Source organism: Rhinolophus sinicus, chromosome 7 (genome assembly GCF_057876585.1).
Source record: "Rhinolophus sinicus isolate RSI-liver-muscle chromosome 7, RSI-T2T, whole genome shotgun sequence".
In the NCBI taxonomy this organism is placed as follows: domain Eukaryota; kingdom Metazoa; phylum Chordata; class Mammalia; order Chiroptera; family Rhinolophidae; genus Rhinolophus; species Rhinolophus sinicus.
The window spans coordinates 18,136,600-18,148,769 of NC_142507.1; the positions used below are offsets into that span (position 1 = coordinate 18,136,600).

The 12,170-nt window shown below is 36.6% G+C and overlaps 1 protein-coding gene across 3 annotated transcripts in view; it reads left to right on the plus strand.

Moving 5' to 3' along the window:
* CA8 (carbonic anhydrase 8 (inactive)) overlaps positions 1 to 10,517 on the plus strand; it is a 93,957-nt gene extending 83,440 nt beyond the window's left edge. For 2 of the 3 annotated variants that reach the window (XM_074318547.2, XM_074318548.2), the window contains exon 9: positions 10,087 to 10,517. The gene's annotated coding sequence lies outside the window, so the exon portion shown is untranslated. Of the gene's footprint in view, positions 1 to 6,265; positions 7,075 to 10,086 lie in introns of those variants that run through there. The other variant, XM_019716202.3, reaches the window with a different exon arrangement.
* Positions 10,518 to 12,170: the final 1,653 nt, after the last annotated feature.

A 12,170-nucleotide genomic window follows, 5' to 3' on the forward strand; every position in this document is an offset into this window, starting at 1 on the left:
CATAACCTTTATGCTGCAGAGAAACTCATGATTTTTCAGATATGAATGTTTGCTCTGATTTTACTATGGGGACAACCAATAGTTCTCTAATATCTTTTCTTTAAAGAATGATTATAGTTAGTGGGTCTCAGCAATAAAAATCACTGTAATGAGGAATAAAAGATTGCAAATAAGAGTAATAATGTTATTAATCATCCAAGTTAGTCATTGGTGGCACATTCCTGTACTTGAAATATTTCCATAGGAAATAATGCTAAAATCCACATTTACTTATAATTAGGCATAATACAAACCTTCTCTCATTATAATAGTTTCCCAAATCCCAATTCAACTTAATTTCATTGATTTTGATTTCTGAACTAAAAGATCTAAACTTGAACTAGTGAAAAATATATAATATGTGCATTCAATTAAGAAGTAATTAGATGCTCAATCACCCTTACAACACACCAGGGATTAGGGAAGAAGGAAGAAAAATGTGACTCACTGTAGCGTATAAAACAGTTTTGTTAATTAGTTTTGTGCTAATTGAGATTGGAAAATTGTCAAAGTATCATAACATAGGTTTACTTCTGAATAGCCTTAAAAGCTAAGTTCAATGTTTTATGATACTTTGATGTAGAATAATGTAGACATGACCAAGCTATATGATTTATCCTAGCATTTTGGTTAAAGTTTATACATTCATTCTAAGTTATACATATTAGTGAGTATGGGAAGGTGAAAACCAAATGCTTTTTTTGTATGTCAGACATTCTGCTGTATTTTATCTGGTAAATTAGATAAAATCCTCACAAAAATTCTGTGAGGCATGTGTTTTTATTTTCATTTTAGAGATAAAGAAACTGAGACTGAGAGGGGTTGAGTAACTTGCTTAATGTCATAACCAATTAAAGTGCAAAGCAAGGATTCAAACCCAGGTCGGTTTAACTGCAAACTCTGAGCTCTTTTCACTGCACAACATTACAAATAACAAAGGGCAGAAAATTATGAAGTCCTTGTATAGTTTTGCCTTCTTATCTCTCTCTCTCTCTCTATTTTTTTAAAGATTTTATTGGGGGAGGGGAACAGGACTTTATTGGGGAACAGTGTGTACTTCCAGGCCTTTTGTCCAAGTCAAGTTGTTGTCCTTCAATCTTAGTTGTGGAGGGTGCCATTCAGCTTCAAGTTGTTGTCCTTTCAGTCTTAGTTGTGGAGGGCGCAGCTCAGCTCCAGGTCCAGTTGCCATTGCTAGTTGCAGGGGGCACAGCCCACCATTCCTTGTGGGAGTCAAACCAGCAACCTTGTGGTTGAGAGGACCCACTCCAACCAACTGAGCCATCCGGGAGCTCAGCGGCAGCTCAGCTCAAGGTGCCATGTTCAATGTTAGTTGCAGGGGGCACTGCCCACCATCCCTTGCGGGACTCAAGGAATTGAACTGGCAACCTTGTGGTTGAGAGCCCTTGCTCCAACCAACTGAGCCATCTGGGAGGCAGCTCAGCTCAAGGTGCCGTGTTCAATCTTAGTTGCAGGGGGCAGAGCCCACCATCCCTTGCGGGACTTGAGGAATTGAACTGGCAACCTTGTGGTTGAGAGCCCACTGGCCCATGTGGGAATTGAACCGGCAGCCTTCTGAGTTAGGAGCATGGAGCTCCAACTGCCTGAGCCAACTGGGCTGGCCCCTGCCTTCTTATCTCTTTTAAATAAGTTTCTGGGAATGAGATTTCTAGAGGAAAAGGACAGGCATGTTCTCGTTTTTGGTAACATATTGTTAAAATACCCTCCATAAAGGCTTATGCTAATTTATACTTATACCATTGATTGAATATTTTATACAAGGCATTTTTGCCATTTTTAAAAATCAATCGCTCTGTATCCTTTCCACCTCTCTCATCTCCTTTTCACTCCTTAGTCTCTTGAAAGGTGTTTATCTCCTACCTGTTGAAATTGCTGTGGCAAGAATCACCTTTGATTTCTTTTTCTTCTTGTTCTTTGTTGCCATGTCTCCAAATATAATACATGTTCATGGCAGAAAATTCAAACAATGCAGAATAAAAGGAAGAGGAAGCAAACATCTCTCAAACCGTCCTCAGTGACAGCTGTCACCAGACTGGGGTATCCTGGTGAACATAGATGCCCTGTCACTCAGTGGGGGATGGCTCAGGTTCTATTCTGACTTCACCACCAATTAGTTGTGTGACCTTGAAAAAGTTACTAATATCTCTAAGTCTCTTTTCATCACATAAAAGGCCAGAATAGTGTCTGCCTCATAGGGTGGTTGTGAAGATAGGATGAGATGAGAATCAAAGGGCTTAGCATGTTTTTGTTCCACAGTGTAAGTATTCAATAAATGTTACCTTTAACATTGTTTTTTGTCCATTGGATCTCTCTTTATGCATATATATCTCATATGGATATGTAGACATGTAATGTTCCTTATGGGATTATATCATGCAGGCTATTTTTCTATCTGCTTGATGACATATCTTTTCATGTCATTGAAGAGCTATATGGCATACTTTTAAATGATTGTACATAAGTTGCCTTTAAGTATGTACCAAATTTATTGAGCTTTTCTTCTATTATTGTATTTAGGTCATTTCCCATATTTTGCTATAATCAACAATACAATGGTTAACTTACGCATTTATTTCCTTACAAAATTCTTAGTAATGAGATTATTGGGTCAGAGACTTAATTGTTATATATGTATGCAAATTGCTATCCCCAGGGGTTATATCAGTTTATGTTCCCACTACCATGTGTTTAACTAGACATTTATTTCTCTTTACCAACATTGAGTATTTTCTATTTTTCAAATATCCATTTCATGGGATATTATTTATTCATAAAAGAGGAATGAAGTGATGACATATTTTTCAATTTTTATCCTTGCCAATCAGATTAAAAATGACTCTGTTACATTAGCACAAGCGTTCTTGTGAATATTTGGTTTTATTCCTGCATTTCCTGTTCTGTTCCACTGATCTGTCTATTCATAAGCATCGACCATAATGTTTGTGGCAAGAGTGTATATTTCAGTATTTGGTAAGACAAGGTCCCTTACTAACGTTTTTGGCAGAATTTTCCTGGCTATTTTCACATGTTCAATTCTTCCAGATAAATTATAGGATCATTTTATCAGAAAGATTGAAATAAAGAATAAAAGAAAAAGAGGGTGGGAAAAAGATAAAGAGAGAAAGAAAGGAAAAATAATCTTGTGAGAAGTTTTCATTTGGATTGCATTGAATATATAGAGTAATTTGAGGAGAATTGACATCTTTAGAATATTGAATCTTTCTATCAAGGAACAATGCGTAAGTCTATGTTTATTAAAGTTTTTTATACATTGTATATTCTCTCTTCTCACTAAATTTACTCTTGGATGTGCGTTTGGGCTCCGGAGTCTGTCTGGGGTGTGGCTTGCTGGGGATCACTGCTCTTGCATCTGCTGTACCACAACTTGAGCAAATTATTGCTGTTCTTTCAGCCTCAGTTTCCTCATTTATGAAGTGGAGATGCTAAGAGTCATACTTCTTACAGGTGTTGTGAGGATTAAATGAAACAGGAAAATGCAAACTGCAGTCTTAGCAGAGGGCTAGCATTCAATAAATGTGAGTTATTACGAATATTGTTATTATCACTATCAATTTTGATTAGTGTCATTTTCCATTTTTATATGGGTTAATATTTCATTGAAAAAATAGTTGCTTACGTCTGTGCTGGCTTTCTTACTAATCTTTCCTATAGTTTCCAATAATAGTTTAGCGTTTTCTAAATAGACTGTGATCACATCTGTAAATATGATAATTTTATCTCCTCCTTTCTAATATTACTTTATTGAATCATCTAGTACTTTCAGAGTAATGTTAAATAATGAACAGTGATGTCTGGTATACCTTTCTTATTTCTGATATGCTTGGATTTCTATTTCCAAATCCTGTGGTATTTTGCCCACTCACTTTTTTTGAATCTTCAAAAGCATTTAACACTCTTGACCTCTCTTTCTGTATTTATTTTCCTTCCTCGTGACCTCCTACTGTTACTAGTGGGTATGTTGAAAAAGAAGGTAGCTATATGCCCTTGCTTGTAATGGAAGGACGTTTATTTTTAACCTTCTGTTTTGTGAATGACAGTATTCAAAGGGCTGTGTGAAAATATAAACATAATCAGACATACACTCTCCCCAAAGGCGTTTACAATCCTCAGATCTAGCATATCACTATTTCTTAAAAGATTCTTATTTTGGAGATTTTACATTGAATTATCTGAATTAAAGAGGGGTGCTTTAAGACGGTTATCAACGACCTGAACCAGACTCACTGGAACTTAGGTCAGCTCTGCAGTGGCCTCTGAGAATTAGAACATGTGTGCACATGTGCTTTTTTATTTTTGGTAGCTTTTCAGGAAATTCTCTACTAGTGATTTGATTTGCATTCATTCCCTAGGGTGTCTTCGTAGAAGATAATGTAAGGTTCAGAAATAGTTACAAGGAAGATAGCATCTGTTATAATTATATCGAAATAGCTGATAATTTAGAAGACTTCTTAGGATATGGCCATACTTCAAGTTCTCATTACGAACAGTGATCATTATATAATGGAACATTTCCTTTTATAGTTAAGCTTTCTTAATATATATATATATATATATATATATATATATATATATATATATATATATATATAAATGGGTATTTGAAGAAAGTCCCAAAGGGGAGAACGTCAGCCTGATTACTTTTGTATATTCAAAGTCTCATTTCTTTGGGTTGTTTTACCATGTAAATTTATATTCTGATTACTAAGTAATGCAGTTATTATAGAAAGTTTAAAAAATACACAAATATATAAAAAGGAACTTTTATATCAAATAATAACAGCCCATTAAACATAGACAATTAATTTTGTTTCCACCACAAATTGCAATAAAATAACAGGAAAGAGATTTTTTTTTATAAGTGCACAAACCTACAAGCATAGAGAAAACAAAAGAGGAGACAACAGCAACAATATTTTGGAAACTGGAAACAGGTGGTTGTGTGGTAATGGATTTAGCAGATGTAGGAGCAAGCCTGTTTACATGACAGAGAATCAAAGTCCCAGGAATTGGTAGCAACAGATATCTCTAGAAGCTGGAGGGAAAGGAGGCTAAAATAATCAGTACTGGTAAAAGTTTAAGAAGCAGTTGCATCTCCAAACCCTCTCCCAATCTTTGGTGGATGCCTGGAGATACTTACCCTCTGGAGATGATGAAGGGAGAGTCTGTCTATTAGGGGACGTAGGCATAATTGAGGATCAGGATACCTCCCTGGAAAAAGGATGAGTAAATGACATTCTCATACCTGGTGTTCCCCTCCTCCCCCATTTGGCCTCCAATATGTTGGCAGAAAGTCCTCTACTCAAACAAGGGTCCAGAAGGAAGCTTCTGGAGAATGTGACACCCAGGGACTTCTTTACTGAACTAGCCCAGTCGGTTCACACTCTAGTGAGAGCGCCCCCTGTGTGCTTGGAGTCTCCACTCTGATCTCTTTGTAGTAGTTGTTCCCTTTCTTAGGTATGAACAGTTAAGGATATTTGCAGAAAGTCTATAACATGTAACAGTCCAAAACAAACAAGAATGCAAGGTATGAGAAATAAATACTTCGGAAGAGAAAAACTTCAAAATAGAAATCATTCATATCTTCAGAGAGGTAAGGAAAGAAATTGCAACCGTGGCATTGGAATAGGATGTTATTAAGAAAAGGAACCTTTTTTTAAAAGGAGCTGTTTGAAATTGAAAACATGAAAGTGGAAATGAAAAATTTTATAGCAGAATCAGAAGGCAGAATTGAAGAAATTTGTCAGAAAGTAGAGCAAAACCAGGAGAGGATAAAATAAGACTATTGGAGGATGAGTTTAGGAGCTCCATGATCCCACTCGGAAAGGTAGAGAGAGAACAGAGGAAATGGAGCAACAAAATCATTCATAACATTTTCTCAGAACTCATGGACATAAATTTACAAATTTAAAGACCCACTGAATTTCCAGCACGGTAGATCAAAATAACACCCATACCAAGGTACTTCATTGTGAAATTTCTTGACACTGAGAGAAAATTACAGGGAGAAAAAACACACAAATCAAAGAACCTGCAATTTGAATATGAGACTTGTCAACAGCAACACTGGAAGCTAAACGTCAGTGAAGCATGACCTTCAGATTTCTGAGGGAAAATTACAGCCCACCTAGAATTCCTTAGCTAGTCAAACTTTCAATAATTTGAAATAACTTTTCCACGTCATTTTCAGATATCAAAGTCATTGAAAATTTACTTCCCAGGAAACTACTGGAAGATATGCTTCACCAAAATGGAGTAAGCCAAGAAAACATGTGGGATTCAGGAAACAGATCCAACAAAGGAGAAAGACAAAGGAGATTGCCAGAATGATGGTGAAGTAAGAGTCTAGGCATACAGGGTGTCAGTCTTGATGTGAGCATATGAGAAGGTTTAGAAGAGTTTTGTTTAGGAAGATGAAATTGACAGAATGCATGATATGTTGTAACTTCTTGAGATCAGGCAATTGATAGGTAGTTTTGAGTTGAGTACGTAGAAAACGAAGGTGGAAAAAATCAAGATAATTATTAACTCCAGAGAAAACAAAAAGATATGCTTCAGGAAAGGAAAATTGAAATGTGAATACACATAGTTTGTCTCTGAATAATATTTACATTATCACAAGAATCGGAACTGAATATTGATTTGGGCAAAATTACTCTATAACCATATTGGGAAAATTGGGTGAAGGGAAGAGTTGATGTGTGCATGGGTGATGTGTGCATGGGGTAGGGCTGACATGACAAAAGAGGGTCACATCTTCATTCTCCATAGGAAAAGGCAACAGACAATAAATGCTAAAACAGAAAATTGAAAAGGAGCAATACAGTCATGCTGCTTAGCTCTATGATAATAATCGGCTGAAAGAGGTGACGAGGAGGAAATTGGTGGCATATGGGACAGGGGACTGATCGTTTTTGTAACCTTTTGGAGCTATTTAACCCATTCAACTAAGTGCATGTATAATTTTGATGCAAATAAAAACATTAAATACAAATAGGAGCAACTGCTACTGTCATTTTGTTATACTTTTTATGTATGTACACGCGCACACACATGCATTTTCTGGGAGTGTTTGCTTCAGGCCAGGTATTGTGCTGGACCTTGGGAACACAGCGCAGATGAGATGGAGTATGATTCCATCCCACAAAAGCTTTCTCTGATATGCTGAAAAGCAAATTTCAAACATTTGCTATGGAAAATAATAGGTCATACAGTACTATAGGTCTGTTTTCAGCAGTGACATGTCTGTAAAATCACCTGAAATTGTCACTGGTAGTTCAGTTATATGCCTGGGAGGCACTGTTGTCACATATCCACTCTCATATTACATTTTCACACAAACCCTCTGAAATAGGTATTGTTATCTGAGGCTCAGAAGGGAGAGGTAGATGGCCTAAACTCTTACAGCAAGTTAGTGGCAGAGTTGGGATTTGAACTTGGGTCTCCCACATTCAATATCCATACCCCAGACTGATCAACGGAAACATTATCCAGGTGATCTGGTATCTGCAGTGAACAAAGTGAAGCATTCATCTTTGGGTGGAGCTAATGCAAAGATATCTTCAGGGTTCTTTGGCATTGGGAGGTGACATTTTCTTTTTAAAAAATTGAGGAGAAAAAGCTCAATAAACATAGGGTATTACTTTTAGTTTCTTCTGTGAGAGATTTTAGCAGAGTGAGTACCTAAATTCACCAGCAGAGTGCACACTAAGGTAAATTAGAATTCATTTGGCATTTATTGAGAAACCTCTAAATCAAACCCTTAGAGCTTCAAAAATGAATGCATCACCAAAGAGCATGTACATCTGTTGCCATGTCAATGTATGTTCAATGTTAAAATGCTGTGGATTAAGACATGATCTTGTGTGATTAGAGTGATTGCATATTTACATACCTATATGTAATATTTTGTTTGATGCTTTGGACCATGGTTGCTTAATTTTTAGAATGGTTGGATATATTCTTAAAATGAAATTTTATTACTTTCATAAGCTTGGGTATTTGCCTCTAGGCCAGCCTTTCCTGAATGTGTTCTGAGGAGCCACATTGGGTCATCAAGATGTTTGTTAACACTCAAGAGGTGACTGTCCACATAAATTTGGAGTATCCTGGATATAATGTTCTCCTATTGGAGATTTACGTGCATATTAGCGTGTTAGAGACTCTGAGATGGTTTTCTATGAAAGAACCATATTTTATTACATTTAACCAGAGTTTCCACTGTGTTTTTTTTGAACGTGGGTTCATTATTTTCAATTGACTTCTACAGTTGCATGGAATGCATTTTAGGAAACGGGGAACTTCAGGTTATATTCCTTTTGCAGAAAATTCACACGTCGTGAACTTTAGGCTCCTTTTAGCTCTGAAATACTGTGGCTTTACAATGGTGATTATTAGTCAGTTTCATGTTAGTCATTTTGATTCCTGTTAATAATTTGTTGGGTTATGTTTAGTTAAGAATATGCATACTATGACTTGCTAGTTAAGGAGACACAAACCACCCACACGGGGTCGGCAGGTAGGTCCCTCTGCATCTGAGCCCCCACTTTGGGGGAGTGAAAACCCTGGGCCCATTTTGATAGAAGGCACAGGTTCAATACCGTCACACAGAGGAAACAAAGTCACGAGGTTTCTTGCTTGCAGATCCCAGAATAGAGGCGCGATGAGTCTTGGGAAAGGTAGTCCTCCGTCCCCGGGCCTGAGCGAGCAGGACATTCAGAACAGGGCAGTAAGCGCCTATTCTAAGGTGGTTCGGGTGGCAGCCACTCATTTTCCATGGGCTCAACTCCGAGTGGTCATTTAAAAAGGTGACCCGGGAGAGTAAGGCCGGAACTGGTAGCGGGAATTCTAAACTTGGTTCCTTATCTAAATGTCCAGACTCTGGGTGTGAGCAGGACTGTCACACTGTAAAAAGCTTAGGCAGCAACTCAGAATGGCAGATTTCTCACCACATGGGTTGTAATTGTCAAATATATACATAAACAATGTCCTATTTTACCTTTGAAATTATATCTTAGAGGCATAATCTTAAAAATTTGGTCATGACTCAACTATCTTATTTGAAATGAGTTTGGAAGTATATACTCCAGCATTATAAATATTTTCTAATAAATTGTAGAGATTATATATATATTTATGTGTGCATATGCATACATGTGTATATAGACAGACACATCCATACACACACCATATATGGCCAATTTTAACGTGTACTCCATTGTATCATAATTTATTAAGGAAGGAAGTCACTTGGTTTGTTTCCAGATTTTTGCTGCAGTGAATATCCTTATACAAAATCTTTGTCTGATTGGATGGTTATATCTGTATGGTAAGCTCCTAGTAGTATAATTCCAGGTCAAAAAGTATATGCATTCTACATTTTAATGGATGTTTATTGTCCAAAAGATTAGACCAGTTTACATTTAGTAGCAACTGTATGAAAGTGTCAGTTTCACCACTCCCCTCTCTGGAAACAGGCGTGGGATGTTATTAAACTAAAAGCTGATGTCATTTTCCTAATTGGGAAATTCATGATCTCAAAAAGTACTATTGTTTCATGTATCATTCTCCATTTATTATATCTCCATTTGTTTAATAGAATTGTAAAGTTATTTGGGGACCAGGAAGAAGTGGTTTTTGTGCTGAAGCAGTTACTATCTGCAATTATTACACATGAGATTAATGACAATAGCTGAAAGCTTTATTATTAAACATGCTATGTGAATTTTTCTTTAGAACACAGTTCAAATATTAATTAATTTATTTGACTTGAAAATATTTGTTTCTGTGACATTTTGCATGAATAGTTGCTGCCATAGCAATAAAATCATGGTAGACTTTGTGAAAAATTTGCAGAGATGACAGACTTGAGCCTGAAGATAGTTTTGAAATGTCACATTTCCTTATGAAGTTTTCAGTTTTCACTGTCTCTTGTTGGAGTGTAAAAAAGACTTTTCAGTCGGCTGTGGAGGAATGTCAGTAACACAATCGACTCATTCTTTTTGCATAAAGGAGGAAGACAGTGGTCGTATAGTGCCCTTGGATGAGAAATGGAAACCTTTGAGCTGCAGCTTCGACGCCTGCATTGTTTGTCTTCATCTGATCCAGCTTTGATGGACATCGTGGCAGTTGCCTGCACACGTGCTCGAATGAAGTATTAGAAATGGCTATACATTCAAAAGAAACCCCATATTATATATCCACATCACTGCTGCTAGTATTCATATTTTTGCACATACTGTTTATTGCTTATGTGTAGAAGAAATGAAACTAGTTTCAGAGTTGTTATTCATATGAATATATATCATGTATTAATATTGAGACAAAAAAATGCATTTCCAGCATTAGCAGTCCTTCATTTCCTGTCCCCAACAGAAAATTCACTCCTTCGGAGAATAATGTAATTCTTGATAATAAAATAAGAGTTTTGATCAAGAACAATACACAGCTTACAAGTGGAATGTAAAGGATGAGTGAAAATCATATTGCACGTCATTTTTGAGCCCTCATACCACAATTGACATCAGGCTGGTTTGTTGTTATGGAAAACAGTTTGGGAGTTAATGCAAGAACATAATACTCACTTTATATTACTTTCTTACTAATAGGATTTATTTGAATATATGAATCTAACCATGTTTATTTGATAGAAATTGTGGTTTCTAGGAATTTGGTAAAGGTATAGGAAATAAATAGGACAAAAAGAAAATGGGTACCTTGAATAGCATTTTTTCCATGAGAGAAAACATAAATTTAATAGTATCCTATAATAATTTAGTGCTGTACATTTTTTAAGACTTTAAAGTATTTTATTCTATGGATTTCATGTCTTCAGTATATTCAGATGTGTCTTTCAAAGATGACCAACAGTACCTTTATTTTAATTTTTTAAGTGCTACTGACAAATTTAAGCATATGCTTAGAACCAGTTAGATGTGACAAAATGAGATAATTTATGTAAAGTAGTAGAGTGGCACAAAGCAAGTATTTAATATATGTTTGTTGTTATAATTATTGTTGTAAAACTAATAACTTCAATAACATAGTCCCAATTTGGAGGGATTTTGTAGTGCAAATTATCTAAGTTAGAAATATAAATAATACAGGTGGAAGAAGCATGTGTTGAGAGATTTTAGGGTTTTTAGGTAGAGGTAATAATGAGAGCATTAGGTTCAAATAAAAATCACACCAAATGTCCCCGAAAATGGAAGTGTGGAAGATTCGTGGTGGAGCCTTGGGTGTGGAAAGGGCTAGAAGCTCAGCAGAGTGAGGCAAAGCGGAGTCAGGATGGGTGGTTGCCCTGGGCCACCTAGGGCAGCATCAGGCGGGGCCTCTGACCGGCAGAGGCAGGCCCTGGATTCTTCCTTCCTGTGGTTCCTTCTGTGTGAACAGAAATGAAGAAATGGCACAGCATGGCTACGAAAACTGTGGCCTATTTAAACACATCTTACAGATTAAAACTGATACCACATGCTTGCCAAACAGGGACTGCAGGTGTTGCCTCGTTTGTCGTTGACATCAAAAGACAAACTGTGAAGCCTTTCGTGAATGTGAGGCCATATGGTGCTGGGGGCACTTTGCTGACCCCGTATTCAGGCCCTGCAACAACATGGTACACAGGCACCCAGCCTCTCTGCTCCCCACATGGTACGTATTGAGCAGCCAGGGGCTTTTCTTGGACCTAACTCTGATGCTTCTAGTAGTCGCCACCCTGTCCCCTAGAAATACAAAATAAGCAAACATAAAAACTAATTCAAATGACTTTCAAGGTGATAATCTAGTTTCCCCCTCCTATCTATCTATCTATCTATCTATCTATCTATCTATCTATCTATCTATCTATCATCTATCTATCTATCTATCTATCTATCTATCTATCTATCTATCTATCTATCTATCATCATCTATCATCTATCTATCTATCTATCTATCTATCATCATCATCATCATCTATCTCTATTTTTTTATTTGAAGCAATCACATTTATTTATGGTATATTTTCTGAGTCAAAAGACTAAAATGGACTACATGGTTCGGTGTGTGGTGTCCATTGGTAAGTGTGTGGAAGCTTAGCATCCTGTAATATGGAAAACTTC